Source organism: Glossina fuscipes, unplaced genomic scaffold, assembly GCF_014805625.2.
Source record: "Glossina fuscipes isolate IAEA_lab_2018 unplaced genomic scaffold, Yale_Gfus_2 262, whole genome shotgun sequence".
Lineage (NCBI taxonomy): Eukaryota > Metazoa > Arthropoda > Insecta > Diptera > Glossinidae > Glossina > Glossina fuscipes.
The window spans coordinates 296,015-316,983 of NW_023998605.1; the positions used below are offsets into that span (position 1 = coordinate 296,015).

General features: G+C 35.4%; 1 long non-coding RNA gene across 2 annotated transcripts in view; it reads left to right on the forward strand.

Moving 5' to 3' along the window:
• LOC119642827 overlaps positions 1-20,969 on the forward strand; it is a 37,948-nt gene that overhangs the window by 2,296 nt on the left and 14,683 nt on the right. For both annotated transcript variants that reach the window (XR_005248130.1, XR_005248131.1), the window contains exon 3: positions 8,948-9,128. This is a non-coding gene — a long non-coding RNA (uncharacterized LOC119642827). The remainder of the gene's footprint in view (positions 1-8,947; positions 9,129-20,969) is intronic.

Genomic DNA, 20,969 nt, shown 5'->3' on the forward strand with positions numbered 1-20,969 from the left:
GGTTTTATTCTTTGCTCTTCAGAGTTCTTGTGTAGAATACTGTGCGCAAAGGTTTTTCAAGAGCTGTAGCTTTTTCCGTTTTTTAAATTTTTCTTGTTTAATTACTTTCGGTAACGTGCAAGGAGCACTTTCGGCTAGAAGTTGCTTTCAGAGTTAGACATACGCGCCGTAGTTTTTAGCATTTATTCATGTTTACACATCATATGTAAATGAAATGAGTGGATATAGTTTACGAAATTTGAATGGTTTCGCAGCCTCTAGCCATTGCAAATGCATATTTGCCGACAAAATCGCTTTCTCGTGTTGGAAAATCTCTTAACTTAGGACTAATTGTTTGTCATCCCCAGAAGATTTAAAGTATTATTGGGTATTATAGCCTTAATATCTGTTGCAAGCATAACGATTTGAGCCTTCCTTAATAGAATCAATAGATTTAACCTTTTTTGCAATGCCGGAATGTTCGCTGTTCTCTTTATTTCTTTTTACGCTGCTTAAAAACAATCTATTCGTTTCGGAACTGCTTTAATTCCTCGAAGAAAACTCATCTTCTAAACCTTGATGGCTAATCCTATCTTTACCCTACAATCTGGCTATGCATTGTTCACATTAAGTATTTATCAATTGTTCTCATAACTTAATTTTGTGGATACCGATATCGAATTATTAAACATAATGTCAGGTTTTATTGTTTGTATTTTCAATTTATTTTTCAAATCAGTTTCAGGGGTGTTGATTAATGACTTTTGGAGCAGTAGCTTTGAAATTACCTAAAAGGCTTAACTTAGTAGAGGCCGAATCGCGCGTCGAATTCCGTCCTTATTAGATTCTAATTGGGCAATGTAATTCTGGATTGCAACTGCTACTAGTGAAATGAAGCGCGCATGCACGTATGTTTCTTCGATACCGTCATTTTCCCTTCCGCTTAACAATTTTGATTTTTTCTTTTGAAAATTTTGCCCGCCACTGACGTATTCGACCTGTGTTACATGGCATGACGAAATATGTGCACATATGTTTAACACGCAGAAGGTCTTAAGATGGGCGCAGTGCTGAGTATATCAGAATCGTTTTCTAAATCAATTTAAGTTTGCAACTGTCCATGTATTTCCTTATTCAACCTAAGGACCACGGTGTTTTGGGGAAATTTAGTACACTGGCGTCTTTTCATTCAAGGACGAAACCTATTGAAAATGGATTAGGGATAACTTTTGTGATAAATCCTCGTATAACGCGCTATTTTAAAAAAGAGTCGCTACGCATAAAATAAATTCGACATTTTCAAATTTCTCAACAAAATCGATGAATGGTAATATTACGGCATACTATACTGATGTGGAAAATTTTTATCGGACGGTTCTATTTTTTGACTTCCCATTTAAATAAGAATAAGTAAGCCCTGACTAATTGTAGAAAATTTGGACAAAGTAAATATAAATTTCTCATATAAGCACTTCCGTGAAATATATGCTATTTCAATAATATTGCGCACAAATTAATTTGTATGCATTTCAAGAAAACAAGCGCTAGCAATGAACACCATCGGCTCGACCAAAATAACGTATATGCGTTTTGTATATATATATATATATATATACAAGTATTAAAAGAGCCGATAGCCTGTGTTGCTAGTGCTCAATGTCTTTTTTTTAGTCTAAGAATTCAATTCATTAGTCTAAAATTAAAATAATAATAATAATAATAAAAGAGCTATAATTCCAATTGTGCAGCTTAATTTATATTCATATTCTATTATATGATGTGGTTATCTTTAATCCGGTATTTGCTGATTAGTGTATCACATTTAGACTGCGGCAGCCGACGTTTATGTTCTTTTATAAAGATGAATCTTGTAGTGCCTTTGTTCCGTTGGGATTTATTGTTTATTCAGGTAGCAAATTGATCTTTATATTGTCATATCTTTATCTAATTTTTTGATTTTGATGCTGTTGATATTATTTTATGATTTTGTGTAATGCCAACAATATCCGTGGGAATCTTTATGCTTTATAATTAATATCTACTGCCGATTGCGATTAATATTTATTTTCATAATCATTTATATTATATTACTAGGATTCTCAAAGCTTATGTTAACTCTTCCTCCATTAATGGTCCTTACTGTTAATGTGGAAATAACAAGTAGATATTTCTATGCTTCCTTGTCGGTGACGCTTCCATTTTTTCCAGTTGTTGATCTGGGGTTTCATTTACACTCTTTTTTCCTTTTTTACATTCAACGTTTCGGAATTTCCAAATGACGATTCCAGCTGCAAGTGCTTCAAATATTCGTTTTCTCCTTTTTAAAATGTTCACTTTTTTATGCACTTAGTATTGGGTTTTTGAAGATGTTTTAGGGGCAGAACATCTTTATTGGTCTCTCCACTGTCTTTTGGCTGTAGGAATGCTGCTAGGGGATTGTTATCACTTGTTTTGGAAGATAAGAATTTTTAACCATTAAGATTTATTGTTCCGTTGTTGTATTTTATTAGAATGTCTTTTTCTTCGTTTACTTCAAAGTACCCGCTGTGGCACGTCCAATTTCTTCCACTGGCGCCATGCAATCCTCAACTGAGTTACTTACGCACTAGTTATCATTTAATGTTATTATCTGTTATCATTTAATTTTATTATCTGCACTTTTTCCCAATCTATTAGGTCATGCAGACTATTAGAACTAACGCTGCAATCCAACAAATTTGTGAATTCTATTTTGTCACCAATATTGCGAGACCTGATTGCTTTGGCTGAGTTTGGATTAGTTACAGGTACACTGAAAATCTTGTAAGGAAGCGTTTTGCTTCCTTACTGATAATAAATTCGTCCGCCGATTCTAGAAGCATTCAATATGTTTTGTTTTTCCTCATTAAACATTTAAATACCTCTCGTTGAACCAATTTCTGAACGTACGGTAAAATACTTTCTCAGTAAGAGTCATTTGCCTCTACACTATCGTGATATGTATAAAGGAGAAAATAGAAAGAAGAAATATATAGAAAAAAAGGGAAACTCATTGTATTAGGACTATATAACATACTTTGCCTACATTTTTCGCATATTCTTTTCTACGTCTCGAAAACCCATGTATATAACAATCCATTTACGTTTACATAAATATGCCTAGCAACGATATATAAGTAATATAGATATAAGTAAATGTTACATATACATATATATAAATGTTACATATACATATGTATATTTATTTATTTATTTATTTATTTATTCCACTTATACAAGAAACTCAACTAAAACAAAATGGCAGTCGAGTTCAATTGACTCTTAAGTAAATCTTAAAATTAATTAATAATAAAACTTAGTATAAGTACAATAAAACAAATAAGGAGGAAAAAAAAAGAAAGAAAAAAAAAAAAAGCATGTACACAATTAGCATAGAGCCACACCCACAACCGATATAGGACCAAATTGCAAGTGAACTCCTAAGCCATCGCAAACATGCATAAGCCTGGCAACCGATAATTGTTAACAACAAATTAATTTTCGACTCATAATGACATATTTAAGGTTAAGTCAGTTTAAGTATGACATAGGTAAATCGCGCTTATTAAGCAATATTGCTTTAATGGACTTTAAAGAGTCCGTTAATGAGAATAGATGATAGACATCATTTAGGTTCTTGCAAACAACTCTGAGCGGGTTAAACAGTTCAAAATTATATTTGCATTGACTAAGCTTTATCAACATAAAGTGCCTAGAGAAACGGTTAGGGACATTAAAGCCTATCTCACGAAGTAATGCGAGCGAGTCAATTGCACCATTTATTAATTTGATTAAGAAGGAAACCCCAAGAACAAATCTACGTTTCTCGAGTGACGGTAAGGATAACAGAAGCAACTTATATTCATAGGGTGGAAAAGGGGAAATCGGGTCCCAACCCAAATTCCTAAGGGCAAACAGCAAGAATTGCTTTTGTATAGATTCAATTGAATCTACGTAGCACCTATATGAAGGAGACCACACAACGGAGGCATACTCAAGTATAGGTCTAACCAAACACGTGTAAAGCCTTTTCGTAATATAAGGATCATCAAGCTCTTTGGACCACCTCTTTATAAAACCAAGCGCGGACCTAGCTTTGCTTAACGAGGACTCAATATGCAAATTGAAACGTAACCTATAATCGAATAGAACGCCTAAATCTATGAACGAATCGACGTCTTCCAACCTGTGCGAATCAATGAAGTATTGAGTACTGAACGACTTCCTTCAAGAAAGAAAGCTTCTTACATTTATTTAGATTTAGTTTCAGAAGATTGAGAGAGCACCATGCAACCAAATTGTTCAAATCACTTTGAAGATGATGTGATTGCGATTCTACGGAAAAAGAAGAAAACAGTTTCACATCATCAGCATACATTAAAATCTCACTGAATTTAATCACGGAGGGCAAATCATTGATGTATAAATTAAATAAAATAGGTCTCAAGTGGCTACCTTGAGGTACGCCAGAAGTCACGGGGAATTCATCCGAGGTAATGAGGTTAAACAAAACCCTGAATGATCTACCATACAGATAAGAGCTTAACCGTTCCACTAAGAAGAGGGGAAAGCCAGAGGTCTGGAGTTTAAATCTAAGAAGTCTATGATTAACCATATCAAACGCTTTGCTAAAGTCAGTGTAAATGACAAAGAGTGTGAGAACCACAAGAAAAAGCCTTGAAAACATGAGAAGTAAACTCCACCAGATTGGTCACCGTAGATCTTCCCTTTCGAAAACCATGCTGGAAAGGAGAAATATAAAATTTCATGGAAAAGGCTATATGCTGAGCCACAATTCGCTCGAACAGTTTAGGTAAGACACTCAACTTGGCAATGCCTCTGTAGTTCTCTACAAGTTGCCTACTACCACTTTTGTGAATAGGAATAAGGAAAGAAGTCTTCCAACACAAAGGGAAAACACCTAAATTCAAAGACTTATTAAAAATCTTTGAGATAACATCACAAAGCTCGCCAGCACAAGATATAAGTACACATGAGGGGATCCCATCAGGTCCTGGCGAACAATTATATTTCAGAGAGCTCAATCCTTCAAAACCGTCATTTTCAGATATAACAAAGTTAGGAATTGAAATCGAATTAGAAATCGGGTATGGATAATTTACCGATAAATCAAAATTGGCAGTTGAAAAGTTCTGTCGGAAGTATTCCGCAAAGAGATTTGAGGTTTCAAAATCATCCGCTGACTCGGAGCCATTAAAAGACACAAACGACGGATTTATGGAGATTTTTCTTTTGGAATTAACGAACTTGAAAAAGTATTTAGGGTTAGCAAACAAGGAGGATTTAACAAACTGAAGGTAACTGCAGTAGTATTGGCGGTTGGGGGAATTAAATTTATGCCGTGCAACAGAGTAAGCGAAATAGTCGAGAGAAGAACCACTTTTCGAAAATTTTTTGAAAAGCTTGTTTTTCCTATTCTTGTAATATTTAATTGTTTAATTGTTTTATTAAACCACGGGGGACCCTTGCTTCGAGGACGGGACTGCTTGATCGGAACGGATGCAGAAATAGCTTGATTTAATATATTGTAGAACGACGACAGTAAGCTATCAATGCTTCCCTCTGAGAAATCGAGCACAATATGAGAAAGATGTGATTTTAGTATGGAAACATTGATTTTATGGAAATAATAATGTTTATATGAAAAATTTGAATTTTGAACGTTATAGAAGTTCAACGAACCAACATACTTGTAATGAAAGGAAACACCCAATGCTGGATGATATGGATTCTCAGGTAAACTAAACGGAAGACAACGATTAACGCAAACCTCAGGAAAATTTGCAAAGCAGAGATCAAGAAATCTACCATTGGAATTAGGGGTACCATTGTATTGAACTAAATTATTATCAAATAATTCATTGAAGAACACAACGGCTTTATCAGATGTGAGGTAGGAATCAAACAGCCAGAACTATCACTGTAAAACCAATTGACTTGAGGCAAATTGAAGTCACCCAACGCAAGGACTATATGGGTAGGTTTAGATTGCTTGGCCACTTCACAAATGAGGGCGGCATGTTTTTTATATACAGAGATATCCGAATTTGGGGGAATATAGGAGCAGTTCACATAAAAGTGTTTATTAGGAAATTTCACTCGAATGGCAATAAATTCAACGTCGGGAATAGTTGGAAATTCAAGTGAATAGGAGGGAATTGCCGAAGAAATGGCAATTAAAACATCACCAACATTGCGAAACAACCGATCGTGTCTGAAAACTTGAAACGAATTATGGAAAAGTTCCGACGAATGTAGATCCGGCTTTAACTATGCTTCAGTGAAGACCAGTCAGGAAAACTTCGTGCTCACTGAATTTAGGAAAGTAGAACGAATTTTTGAATTTAGACCCCTAACATTTTGATAAATGAGAGAAAATGGGGCTGAAGAAATATTTAGTTTTTTGAAAAGGAAAGAGCTAATGCATTCGCATTACGGGGTCGGTCCCGAGGGATAAATTCCTTAATTAAGGATCCAACCGGCCACAAAGGTTTATTTAAAATCAAATCCATATTTTCGGTCGGAACTAGAATTTTAAAAGATGAGATAGCTCTAGATTGAGAAGGACCCAGTTTGAAAATACTAACTCGCTTTAAATTAACAGAAGGGGTTTTCGCTGCCAGATAACCCTTTATGTTTTCAACAGATGTATCTGGTGCCAGTCTTGACACAAATATTGCCTTTCTGGGAGGAACTGCCTTCAAGCATATGTCATCAGTACTGGGAGCAGCAGGGCTAACGGATGGGGAGTTATGAGTTGGGGAAAAAATAGAGGGGGTAACCACACTTGCACGAGCAGCTTGTGCGACCTGCTCAGTTTGGCGACCAGAATTTACACTCGAAGAGCGAGGAGGAGAGGACGATTTACTATTACCCTTATTAGTTTTGGGCGATGACGCCTGAGAAGATTGAATGACATCTATGGGAGGAGATGCCACTTCAGCATAGCTCAAGCCAGAAGGACTTCTCGGCCTATTTGTAACATTTATGTTACCAACCAACTCAGCCGTAGCAGAAACATATATAAAGGCAAACCTGTTTTTGTGCGGTAGATAGGGACCGCAGAAAAAAAAACGCACAAAAAAAAATTCAAAAACTTCATAAACAGCTATAAGAAATAATTTTTCACAGCATATTAGAGAAAATTTGTTTTTATGCGGTAGAGAGGGACCGCATAAAAAAAGTCTCACTTAGAAAATATGTCAAAGCTTTACGAAATAGCAAGAAAGCATATATATATATATATATATATATATATATATGTAACATAAGACATTTTATCCTTTTAAAAATCACACCCTTTCCAAAGGAAGACAAAACAAATCTGTCGTGACCTCCCATTTGCAACGCCTACAAATATTCACTTAAGACCCCATACAAATACAAGTCGATTTAAATTTAAGTCGATTTCGTCAATTTACCGTCCGTTGATCTAGAAAATAGGTAGACGTGGTTATAGCTAAGGTCAATTGGATTAGCAGTTTCGATTATCAAGTTAATATAGCCACCATCAGCATAAGTCTTTGGAGATCGGAAATATTTATATATATGTACACATATCTGAAACATTATCAAGTGTATGTGTTCTCGGTAATCGGAACAACAAAAACGTAAGACTTAATGCCATTAATTTTGCGGTTGGAAATGTAAAAAAATTCGGATAGTTTATTTCGCTTACAAAAAAAGAAACGCTAGATTGAAACAAAAAATTCGACAAAGAACCAAAGTGTTATTGTTTTCGAAAAACTGTAAGAGGGGGCCACATTGGCGAACGAGTAACAAGATCACAAGACATATAATACATATAATACTGATAACACTCTAGTCGTAATTTTTCTCTTCTAGCATATGCTCTCACGTTTACGATTGCATAAAGAAACACTAAGTTTATCATTTTGTATGCAAAATTCTCAGAATCTATATATTTTTATTTAGTGAGAGAAAACTCTCGACGAGAAACTGTTTACAAACATAAAATGTCTCCAATAATCACATAGGAAAACTCTATTATCAGTTTCTCGTTTCAAGTACATATGTTCATCGCAGAGTTTTTTTAATATGATGTTAATACTGGGATGTTAATTAGCAACAAAAGTAAACAAAAACCAACCAGAATGTGTCTGAAAATGAACAAAAACCAACCAGAATGTGTTTGGAAATAAAACACATATATTTTTTAATAAAAATAAACAAAATCTAAAAAAATTCTCCCCACACCATTTTTATCTTGTTTTTGTTTATATTTGACACGTGCGTCATCACGCTGCATGGAATTTTTTATTAGAAACACTTGTAGCATAACGATTCTCTGATTAAATAATAAGTAACATACATAAGTATAACCATGCCTTACCTTTTCCTTGGGAAACATGTTATAAAGTTTCTCGTTAAACATGTTGCAATCCGCTGAACAACATGCCTATACACCTACATACTTTCTTTCCTTCTACTTATCAATAAGATACAGTTAGCATTGAACAAATAAATAATTGCTGGAGGAGCTATTGATACCGCAAAAATTTCAAATTTGTGTGTGTTTTCCAAAAAATAATAATGGTGGAGGTTCTATTGATACCAAAAACAAATGAAATATATATAAATAAAACATATAGATGAAATATATATAAACAAACAAATAGAATTAGACAATAGTATACATACCTGATGAGATTTTGAACAGGTTGTTACGCATGTTGTGGAGTATTTCCGGGAATATAATAATTGCACTGAGATAGTAATTGCACAAACAATCCGTGATGACGATAAACTTCTGTGCAATGGCAAACCGACAGAGACACCAGACTTCTTAGGATTTGACGAGACCGACAAAGCTAGGGATTTTACAATAATAGACGAACTATTAGAAGCTTGCATTTATTTTTACTAATTGTTATTTATAACCTATTTACTTATTTCTATTTAATTTCAGATTGAAAAACAAGATATGCCACCGCTCAACGCCAGACCATAAAAACCACCATATGACTCCACGCCTCTACGCCTCCTACCAATGAATGAATTTTATCTATATGAAATACTGTGACACAGAGAATGTCCATGTTGCAAACCAAGCCTTCACAGAAGTCCTAAAGGCGAGCAAAAAGTCATAAGTAACGTTTTGAATTATAAAACTATTTTCGGAGTAGAGGATATATAAAAAATGAAACATTGGTTTTGAGTAAACTAATGCGGAGCAATCCCGGGACACTTCTTTTCTGAGTGCTTGGAAACGTTTATAACTAGTTTGGAAAATCTCGTTTAATTGAAATGAATCTATTATTTTCTGTAAAGTTCTTCTACCGGTGATACTTGGAAGAATAGCGTTAAATAATCCACAAACATCGATTAATGGGCTCAAGTAATTCCGAATGATACTTGTGAAAACATGTTAGATGGAATTGTACTCTGCATAGCCCCCATGCTAGAAGATGTCTCTTTCATCCAAAAAAAAGAAGAAAATAATAGACTTGAGTTTGTTTTGCTTTTGCTCCCTTGGCGCAGTTTCAACGTAACGGAGAAGTTTTGCTCAAATTGGTTGATAAACTTTGTGATGTGGACCTTTATGCAATATGTTCTGTCTGTTCTTCATAATCCACTTCTGTCTATTAGACCGGACATGGATTGTTTATATACGCCTTGTTGTGCGATAACGGGCCCGGAATGTGAAAGATTCGTTTCTTATTGGCTTTGCGATCGCTTTGGCCAGACAAGAAATGGTTTCCCTGAATTGAGTAAAAATCTCGATTCCTTGTGGGAAATGTTTCATATCATTAAGTCTAGGCCTACCTAGTAAAATCACAACTCGTAACGTAGCGTGTGGTACGTCATCTCTCATTCCTCCTAAGTCCGATTCGTTGGTGCAAGTTAGCGCTTCCATAATGTTCCCAAAGAACCTCAGCGTTTCTGATATGGCTGAGACGGTCTGTAACAAAAAAGTTACAAATAAGTCGTTAAGGCCTTCTGGTTTAAGCTATGCTGAAGTAGCAAGAGTATCGCCTCCTAGTAGCGTCACTCACTCAACTCAGGCGTCATCGCCTAAAACTAATAAGGAGCGATATAAATCATCCTCTCCCCCTGGCTGTTTAAGTGTGAACGCTGCTCACCAAACTGGGCATGTCACGCAAGCTGCTCCTTTGACAACCCCATTTATATTCTCCCCAACTCAAAACTCCCCATTCGTGAATCTAATAACATTTGCTTGACGGCGGTTCCTTCCGGAAAAGCAATGTTTGTGTCAAGACTGGCACCGGATTTATCTGTGGATAACATAAAAATTTATCTGGCGGCGAAAATCCCATCAGTCAATCTAAGGCGGGTTAGTATTTTAAAATTGGCTCTTTGTCAATCTAGAGCAATCGCTTCTTTTGAAATTCTTGTTCCGACTGAAAACATTGATATGTTGTTAGATAAACCACTGTGGCTAGTTGGATCCTTAATACAGGAAGTTATCCCTCGTGAGCAATCCCGTGATACTAAACCAATACTCCTGTCGCCGTCAAAAAACTAAATGTTTCTTCAGGCTCACTATCTCTCATTTATCAAAATGTTAGGGGCCTAAATTCAAAAATTCGTTCTACCTTCCTAAATTCAGTGCATACGGAGTTCTCCTGTTTGGCCTTCACTGAAACTTGGTTAAAACCTGATCTATATTCGTCTGAACTTTTCCACAATTCTTTCCAGGTTGGATCCCATTGGTGGTGGTGTATTAATTGGCCTATCTTTGTCGTTTCCGTCCAAATCAGTTGAACTTCCTACTACTCTTGACGTTGAATTTATCGCCATACGAGTGAAAATGCTTAATAAACAACTATTTATAACTTGCTCCCATATTCCCCCAAATTCTGATATCTCCATATATAAGAAACAGGCCGCCCTCATTTGTGAAGTTGCCAAGCAGTCGAAACCCACCGATTTAGTAGTTGCGTTGGGAGACTTCAATTTGCCTCAAGTCACTTGATGTAACAGTGATAATTCTGGCTGTTCGATTCCTACTTCAACATCTGACAGAGCTGTTGTGTTCTTTAACGAATTATTTGATCATAATTTAGTTCAATACAACTGTATCCCTTATCATCCAGCGATGTGTATTTCCTTTCATCACAAGCATGATGGTTCGTTGAACTGTTTTAATGTTCCAAATTCAACGTTTTCAAATAAATATTACGATTTTCATAAAACCAATATTGTATTGCTAAAATATCATCTTTCACATGCAATGCTTGATTTGTCAACCGGAAATACTGAAAGCTTATTGTCATCGTTCTACAATAAATTAAATCTAGCTAGTGCTGCATCTGCTCCAATCAAGCAGTGCCGAGCCCGAAGCAGGTGTCCCCCGTGGTTTAATAGGACAATTAAATATTACAAGAATAGAATAAATACGCTATTCAAAAAATATTCGGAAAGTGGCTCTGCGCTCGACTATTTCGCTTACTCGATGGCAAGGCATAGATTTAACTCCTTCAACCACCAATGTTATTGCAGATACCTTAAGTTCATTAAATCCTCTCTGTTTGCTAATCCTAAATTCTTTTTTTAAATTTTGTTAACTCAAAACAAAAATTTCCACACATCCCTTGTATGTTCCTTTTAATGGCTCTGATTCTTCGGATCATTTTGAAATCTCAAATCCGTTCGATGAGTACTTCCGTCGAAACTTTTGGACTGCTAATTGCGATTTATCCGCAAACTACCCATATCCTATAGCTAACTTCCTTTCAATTCCTAATTTGGTTATTGCTGAAGATGATGTGTTTAAAGGCTTAAGCTCTCTAAAATATAGTTGTGCGCCTGGATCTGATGGAATTCCATCCTGTGTACTTAAATGTTGCGCTGTCGAGTTATATGGTGTTATCTCAAAGATTTTTAACCAGTCTTTGAATTTAGGTGTTTTCCCTTTGTGTTGGAAGAGTAGTTTCCTTATTACTATTCACAAAAGGGCAAGTAGACAACTTGTTGAGAACTACAGAAGCATCGCCAAGTTGAGTGTCTTGCCTAAGCTGTTTGAGTGAATTGTGACTCAGCATTTGGCCTTTGCCATTAATTCGTATATTTCTCCGCACCAGCATGGCTTTCAGAAAGGGCGATTTATGGTCATCAATTTGTTAGAGTTTGCTTGTCATGTTTTCAAGGCCTTTTCTATTGGCTCTCGCACAGAAGAAAAAGAAAAATTTCCACACATCCCTCTCATGTTTCTTTCAATGGCTCTGATTCCTCGGATGATTTTGAAATCTCAAATCTGTTTGCTGAGTATTTTCCACGAAACTTTTCGATTGCTAATTTCGATTTATCAGCAAACTATCCATATCCTATAACTAACTCTGTTTCAGTTCCTAACTTGATAATTTCGGAAGATGACTTTTTTAAAGGGTTGAGATCTCTATAGTATGGTTGCGCCAGGAACTGATGGAATTCCATCATGTGTACTTAAGTCTTGCGCTGTCGAGTTATGTGGTGTGATCTCATAGATTTTTAACCTGTCCTTGAATTTAGGTGTTTTCCCTTCGTGTTGGAAGAGTAGTTTCCTTATTCCAATCCACAAGAGTGGAAGTAGACAATTTGTTGAGAACTACAGAGGCATAGCCAAGTTGAGTGTCTTGCCGAAGTTGTTCGAGCGAATTGTGACTCAGCATTTGGCCTTTGTCATTAATTCGTATATTTCTCCGCACCAGCACGGCTTTCGGAAAGGGCGATCTAATCACTAACTTGTTAGAGTTTACTTGTCACGTTTTCAAAGCTTTTCCTAGTGGCTCTCGCACAAATGTGATATACACTGATTTAAGCAAAGCGTTTGATTTGGTTAACCATAACTTACTTATCTTTAAACTCCAAGCTTCTGGCTTCCTTTTCTATTTAGTGAAATGGATAAGCTCTCACCTGCACAATAGATCCTTCAGGGTTTTGTCTAACTTCATCACCTGGGATGAAACCCCGTGACGTCTGGCGGTGATTCATTCCAGTCAGATCTTAATGTATGCTGATGAAATGAAACTGTTTTCTTTCTTCTCTCTAGAATCGCAATCACATCAGCTTCAAAGTGACTTGAATAATTTGGTTGCGTGGTGCTCTTTGAATCTTCTGAAACTAAATCTAAATAAATGTAAGAAGCTTTTTTTCTCAACAAGAAAGTCATTCAGTGCTCAGCATTTCATAGATTCGCGTAAGTTGGAGGACGTCGATACGTTCACTGACTTAGGCGTTCTATTTGACCATAAATCACGTTTTAACTTGCATGTTAAGCTCTCGCTAAGCAAAGCTAGGTCCACACTTGGTTTTATAAAGAGTTAGTCCAAAGAGCTTGATGATCCTTACATTACGAAAAGGCTGTACATGTGTTTGGATAGACCTATACTCGAGCATGCCCCTGTTGTCTCCTTCATATAGGTGCTATGTAGATTCAATTGAATCTGTTCAAAAGCAATTGTTGTTGTTTGCCCTTAGGTAATTGGGTTGGGACTCGATTGCCTCTCTTCCTCCCTATGAAAATAAGTTGCTTCTGTTGTTCTTACCATCTCTCGAGAAACGTAGATTTGTTCTTGGCGTTTCCTTCGTAATCGAAGTAATAAATGGTGCTATTGACTCACCTGCATTACTTGGTGAAATAAACTTTAATGTCCACAACCGCTTGTCTAGGCACTTTATCTTGGTTAAACTTAGTCAGTGTAATGTAGTATTATCGATCAGTCGCACTCTACCGTAGTTTACAAGTTATTGCTAAGTTTACATTTTTCTGCTAACCTAGTTAAGGTAGTGCAATTTTAGTAGTAAGCTATTAATATATTAGTAGTAAGCTATTAATATATTATAACCTACTTTAGTTATATTAATTGCTCAAGTTAGCATTAAGTTAGTTCCTATAAAAGATACTGACCATACATCAGTTAGGTTAGAATAATAGTAAGATAGTGAAATATTAAGTGTTGTGTAAAAGCATTCGTAATAAAGAATTATTAAAACGAACCTTTAATTGTGTTTTCACTACATGGCGACCGTGACAGGACGTCGGTGAAAATTTTTTTTTTCCACTGGCGTCCTAGATTATCCTAAATCCTTGTCAAAGGAAACGAAATTTAAAAACAAAAAAGAAACTATTTAAAAAAAAAAAAAAAAAAAAAATCTATATATATTGTGAAAATTGCATGAACCCTTAGAACAAAAAAAAGGAAATTTCGTGTTTAACGGACTTATGAAAAAACATATACTAGTATTGTGAAAAAATAGATGAATAAAAATTGCAAGAAATTAATATAAAATCTAGATTAAACTCAATAATATCAGATTTCGAAACATAAATAACAAAAGGAAAAGTGAAATACATTTTTGCAACACTTACATGGAAAAGAAAGCCAGTAAATTCCAACTTAACATTAACTGAAAACCTAAAGTGGCCAGAGGTGCAGTGTGGTAAGGCATAAGTATGCAACTATATATTAAACAAATACGAGAAATCTGAAAAAATAGAAAATAAAAACACAACAGATGAACAACAATAAAGCGGTAACAACAATAATGAAACTTCAACTCCAAGAAGTCAAGACACTCCACAATTGGAAGAAGCTGCCAGATCAACAATACATCAACCGCAAGTATACTCTAGCAAATATAGCAGATATGCAGATACCTTATAATTAATTATATTATAAAATAACTATTATTTAAGGATAATAAATTAACAGTTCATATATATAACTTTTTATAAATTTAAAGTTCATTTTTAATACTTTTTTAATTATCCCAATACAATTTAAGTATAAAAGAGTGCTTTTAAACAATTTTATATATATACATATATAAAGGGTCTAATTTAAGAGTCAGAATAGGACTATATTTTATAAAAATTTACATTAATATAAACACTACAACATAACAAAACAAAAAGGAGAAAACATTAAGCAGACTACCTTAAATATCTCCGTGTATTGATAAAAAGGACGAAAGAAAACTATTCTTTTCTACTTATTTTACAAATTTTGCATTATTATGGAGGGCCAAAAAAAAATATTCAAAGCAGGCCAATGAGACACTAACTGTCTACAGCAACCCCTCCAAAAAACACACTAGCCACATGACCCCTCCCCCGCAGGACACCGATATCCCGGGACCCGGCAAGGGGAAATAAAATAAAAGCACAGCGGATAAATACTTCCAGGAACTACGAGAACGGATATTAGCCGTCACAAATAGAAGAGGGATAGAAATCCCCTTAAGTGATTCCCTCCACGAAACTATAAAACCATATCATACAGGCCCTGGAAGGAGCATACATTGCGGATGGACTAACGAACACGCTCACTGCCAAATATAGCACTCAGCAAGCTATCAAAGCAATGACCCGAAACTGCTCCATAGATAAGGTCAAACTTATCATGGAGGCAGGAACCTTCAACAATATGAACGAAGCCATAACAAAGTTCGTAAACAGTTGCATGGAAGCAACCAGCAACTGCAACACAGTTTGTTACTATAGAAACAAACCAAACGTTCACACTAACTACCGGGGACACAACAGAAGACGGTATAATTACAGTAATAACTACCAACGCAGGGAATATGCGAACAACCGTCCTAGCAACAATAATTACAACAACGGAAATCGGAATAATCCCAATCAAACACGAGTAAGAAATAATAGAAACGTAAGAATAACGCAGTCGGAAAACGACCAAACCCCCTTGAGCGAATAAAAAAGGTATATCACTTTAACCTCAGTCTGAGTAATTTTATAGAAGTCAAGAATGCAGAAACAAACCGCCCACTAACCCTATTTATAGATACAGGAGCTGACATATCACTACTAAAATACACACACAACGAATACAATGACATAAACACAAAATGCACGACTAACATATCTGGCATCGGAAAAGGGAGTACTAAATCACTCGGATCTACTCACTTAGACCTGAAAATGATTAACTTTCTAGTCCCACACAAATTCAACATAGTATCCGCGAACTTTCCCATACAGTGTGACGGAATTCTCGGAATGGATTTTATAAAAAAATATAATTGCGTTTTGAATTTCCAAAACACAAAAGATACCCTCACCATACGGCCCACACACACAAATACAAATTCCCTTAACACATACGTTCAACAAAAACACCCTCCTATTGCCAGCAAGAGCAGAAGTTATTCGTCTAATACAGTTACCAACAAAAGAAAAATCGGTTCTGGTACCAAATCAAACACCACACCCAGGAGTAATAGTGGCCAGTACTATTGTGGATAGCAAAAACGCCTTTATAAGAGTTGTCAACACAAATATGAACGACGTAGCCATAAGTAGTAGCGATATTAAATTTGAGTGTCTAAATAACGTTGAAATCTTAACAATAGGCCGCAGAGCGAAACAAAAAGAAAAGTTAATATTAAACAAATTACAGTTCCCCACAACATTCAAACAACCACTAACAGAAATATGTACAGAATTCTGCGATATTTTCGGTATTGAAACCAAACCAATAACTGCAAACAACTTCTATAAACAAAAGCTCAGATTGAACGACAAAACACCTATATATATCAAAAACTACCGAATTCCTGAATCACAAAAATCAGAAATAGACAAACAGTTTACTAAATTAATCAAAGACGGAATAGTCGAACCGTCCATATCCGAATATAATAGCCCACTTTTATTAGTACCCAAAAAATCTCCACCAAACACTAACGAAAAAAGATGGCGTTTAGTAGTGGATTATCGCCAAGTCAACAAGAAACTGCTAGCAGATAAGTTCCTACTTCCAAGAATCGAGGATATTCTTGACCAGCTAGGAAGAGCTAAATATTTTTCATGTCTCGATTTAATGTCTGGATTTCATCAAATCGAACTCGAAGAGAAATCACGAAACATAACTTCTTTTTCAACAAGCAATGGCTCATATCGCTACACGCGACTCCCGTACGGCTTAAAAATAGCACCAAACTCATTTCAGCGCATGATGACTTTTGCCTTTTCCGGCCTAAAACCATCGCAAGCATTTCTCTACATGGATGATCTAGTAGTAATAGGATGTTCCGAGCAACATATGCTCAAAAATTTAAGAGATGTGTTCCAGCTATGCAGGCAACACAATTTAAAGCTGAACCCGGAGAAATGTACTTTCTACGAAGTAACCTTTTTAGGCCACAAATGCACCGACAAGGGAATACTTGCCGATGATAGCAAATATGATGTCATCAAGAATTACCCAATCCCTAAAGATGCAGACAGTGTAAGACGTTTCGTTGCGTTTTGCAACTATTACAGATGCTTTATAAAAAATTTTTCAGAATATTCATGCCACTTAACTAAACTATGCAGAAAGAGAGTCCCATTCGAATGGACCCCAGCTTGCAATCAGGCATTCGAGCATCTAAAAAATGAACTACTAAAACCAACATTATTGCAATATCCAGACTTCAAAAAACCATTCTGCATAACAACAGATACTAGGAAATACGCCTGCGGCGCAGTACTCACACAGCAGTACAACGGAGTACAACTCCCAGTTTCCTACGCTTCAAGAACATTCACAAAAGGGGAAACAAATAAATCCACTACCGAACAAGAGCTAATCGCAATACACTGGGCAATCAAGCATTTCAGACCCTACATATACGGACGACAATTTTTAGTAAAAACCGACCACAGACCATTGGTATACCTGTTCTCTATGAAAAACCCAGGTTCAAAACTTACGCGTCTACGACTAGATTTGGAAGAATACGATTTTACGGAAGAATACGATTTTACGGTAGAGTACCTCAAGGGGAAAGGTAATCACGTAGCGGACGCCCTATCCCGCATAACAATTAAAGATCTGAAGGAAATAAACAGTAAACTATATACGGTAGTAACAAGATCTGCAACGCGGCAGAAAGATAACTGCACAGAAAAGCGACATGTAAGCGAACATAAGAATGCGGCGCCCAAAGTCTATAAAGTCATTAATAATAATGACGTACGGAAATTTGTGCAATTAAAATTTGCCTCCGACAAATGTTGCATGAAACATAGGAGGAATATAATTGCCAAATTCGTAATAAACGACATTTATACCAATGGAAAACTCGACTTAGGTCAGTTTTTCCAAAGGCTGTAAATAGAAGCCGGTATAATAAAATTGTCGTCCACCAAATGTCACCAAGCGAGAGGATTTTCGAATCCGTATCGCAGAACCAATTTAAAATAATGGGCAATAAGATATTAAAAAACATAAGAGTAGCGCTACTGCAAGAGCTGACAATTGTAAACAAAAATAATAAGCCCGCAATCAAAACCATTCTACAAAAATACCACAATGACCCAATAGAAGGGGGTCACTCTGGAATCACACGTACCTTGTGGAAAATACGAAGGTACTATTACTGGCCGCAAATGACAAAAACAATAGCCAAGTATGTCAAAGAATGTTCGTTATTCTAAAAAGCCAAAATTACAACCCATACCCAAACCTCAATGACCATAACCCCAACACCAGCAACTGCTTTCGATACAGTTGTAGTCGACACCATAGGCCCATTACCAAGGACAGTAAAAGGTAATGAATACGCGATAACACTAATTTGCGACCTTACCAAATATTTAGTGACAATTCCCGTCACAGATAAAAGTGCTAAAACCGTAGCAAAGGCAATCTTCGAGAATTTCATACTAAACTACGGGCCCATGAAAACACTTATAACGGACTAAGGAACCGAATACAAGAATGCACTAATGAACGATTTATGTAAGTACCTCAAAATTGACAATATAACATCAACAGCCCACCACCATCAGACACTCGGCACGGTGGAAAGCAACCACCGAACGTTCAATGAGTACATCCGTTCATGTATATCACCTGAATTGAATGATTGGGATATTTGGATAAAATATTTCCAATATTGTTTCAACACAACACCTTCCACAACACACAATTACTGTCCTTATGAACTAGTATTTGCAAGGCCACCAACACAATTAACAAATCACAGCAAAAACATTGACCCACTATATAACATAGACGACTACGCTAAAGAGACTAAATATAGATTAGATATAGCATACGCGCGCGCTAGGCTACTATTAGATAACGAAAAAGAAAAACAAAAAATAAATTACGACAGGAAAACTAACAATTTACCACTAGTAGTAGGCAACCTAGTACTCCTAAGAAATGAAGTAGGGCATATGTTACAGAATAAGTATTTAGGACGGTATAAGATCATAGAAACTAAGGATAATAATAATATTAAAATAATAGACAATAAAAATAAAACTCAAATCACACACAAAAATAGGTTAAAATTATATCACGAAGCTTCATGAGTTACCTAAGTGTAAGGCGCCTACACTAACAAAATATAAATATAAGCCTACACTAACAAAACATAAATATAAGCCTACACTAACAAAATATAAATATAAGCCTACACTAACAAAATATAAATATAGACTAGACACACACAAAATAAAAATATAAACTGTACAAACAATTTTTTTAATATATAAGTACGTATAAGAACCCTACAGAAACAAAATTTTTGTTTTGTAAAAATATAATTATGTATAAGAACCCTATGTAAATAAAAGAAATTTTTTTTTGTAATACAAACAAATTTTATACAAAAATATTTATAAAAACCTCACACAAAATATATGGACACTGTAAGACTACGGTAGAGGCAATAACATCGATAATTGATAAACCCAAGAATGATCATTCATTGTTAAAGATCATCCTTCCCAAGAGGAAAGGTGTAGTATTATCGATCAGTCGCACTCTACCGTAGTTTACAAGTTATTGCTAAGTTTACATTTTTCTACTAACCTAGTTAAGGTAGTGCAATTTTAGTAGTAAGCTATTAATATATTAGTAGTAAGCTATTAATATATTATAACCTACTTTAGTTATATTAATTGCTTAAGTTAGCATTAAGTTATTTCCTATAAAAGATACTGACCATACATCAGTTAGGTCAGAATAATAGTAAGATAGTGAAATATTAAGTGTTGTGTAAAAGCATTCGTAATAAAGAATTATTAAAACGAATCTTTAATTGTGTTTTCACTACAGTAAATATAATTATGAGCTGTTTAACCGGCTCAGAGTTGTTTGCAAGGACCTAAATGATGTCTATCACTTATTCTCATTATGGGACTCTTTAAAGTCCATTAAAGCAACATTGCTTAATGCGCGTAATCAACCTATGTCGTACTTAAACTAGTTCTTAACCTTAAAAAGTCACGATGAGTCGAAAATTAATTGCTGTTAACTAGTGTCGGTTGCCATGCTTATGCATGTTTACGATGGGTTAGGGGTTCATTTGCAATTTGGTCCTGTACCGGTTGTGGGTCTGGCTCTATGCTAGTTGTGTACATGCTTTTTTTCTTTTTGCTTTTTTTGTCTTTTTTTCCTTCTCATTTGTTTTATTATAAGTTTTAATATTAATTAATATAAGATTTACTTTAAGAGTCAATTGAACTCGACTGTCAATTCGTTTTAGTGGAGTTTCTTGTATAAGTAGAATAAATAAATAAAACCAACGTTTTGCTGAGAGTATGGGTGGAAGAGCCACGCAGGATACACCTAATGGTGTTGTATTCATCCACATTTAACATAACATAATTTTTTAGTTTTGCAGAATTTCGCTATGTGGCCAAAGCGACCGCATTTAAACAATGTTTTTAAAAAAGGTGACTTGTAGAAGACAGTAGTTGAAAGTGATGGTTTTTAGAATTGATTTGCTTTTAATTTCGATTGTGGCACTTATGGTTGGCGCATAAGTCGTATTGTTGTCATGTTGATTTACGACATAGCCTCTTTACTGAACGAATCGGAACCAGTGAGGAAGCATTTTTCTTAATGAAATCAGGTTAATACTCAGTGGGGATATTGCACACAATGTCAAATTTTTCAATGAAGTTGTTCTGTGCAAAGAAGTTATTTAGAATAAAATTGTTTGCATTGGATGCCGAATTGAAA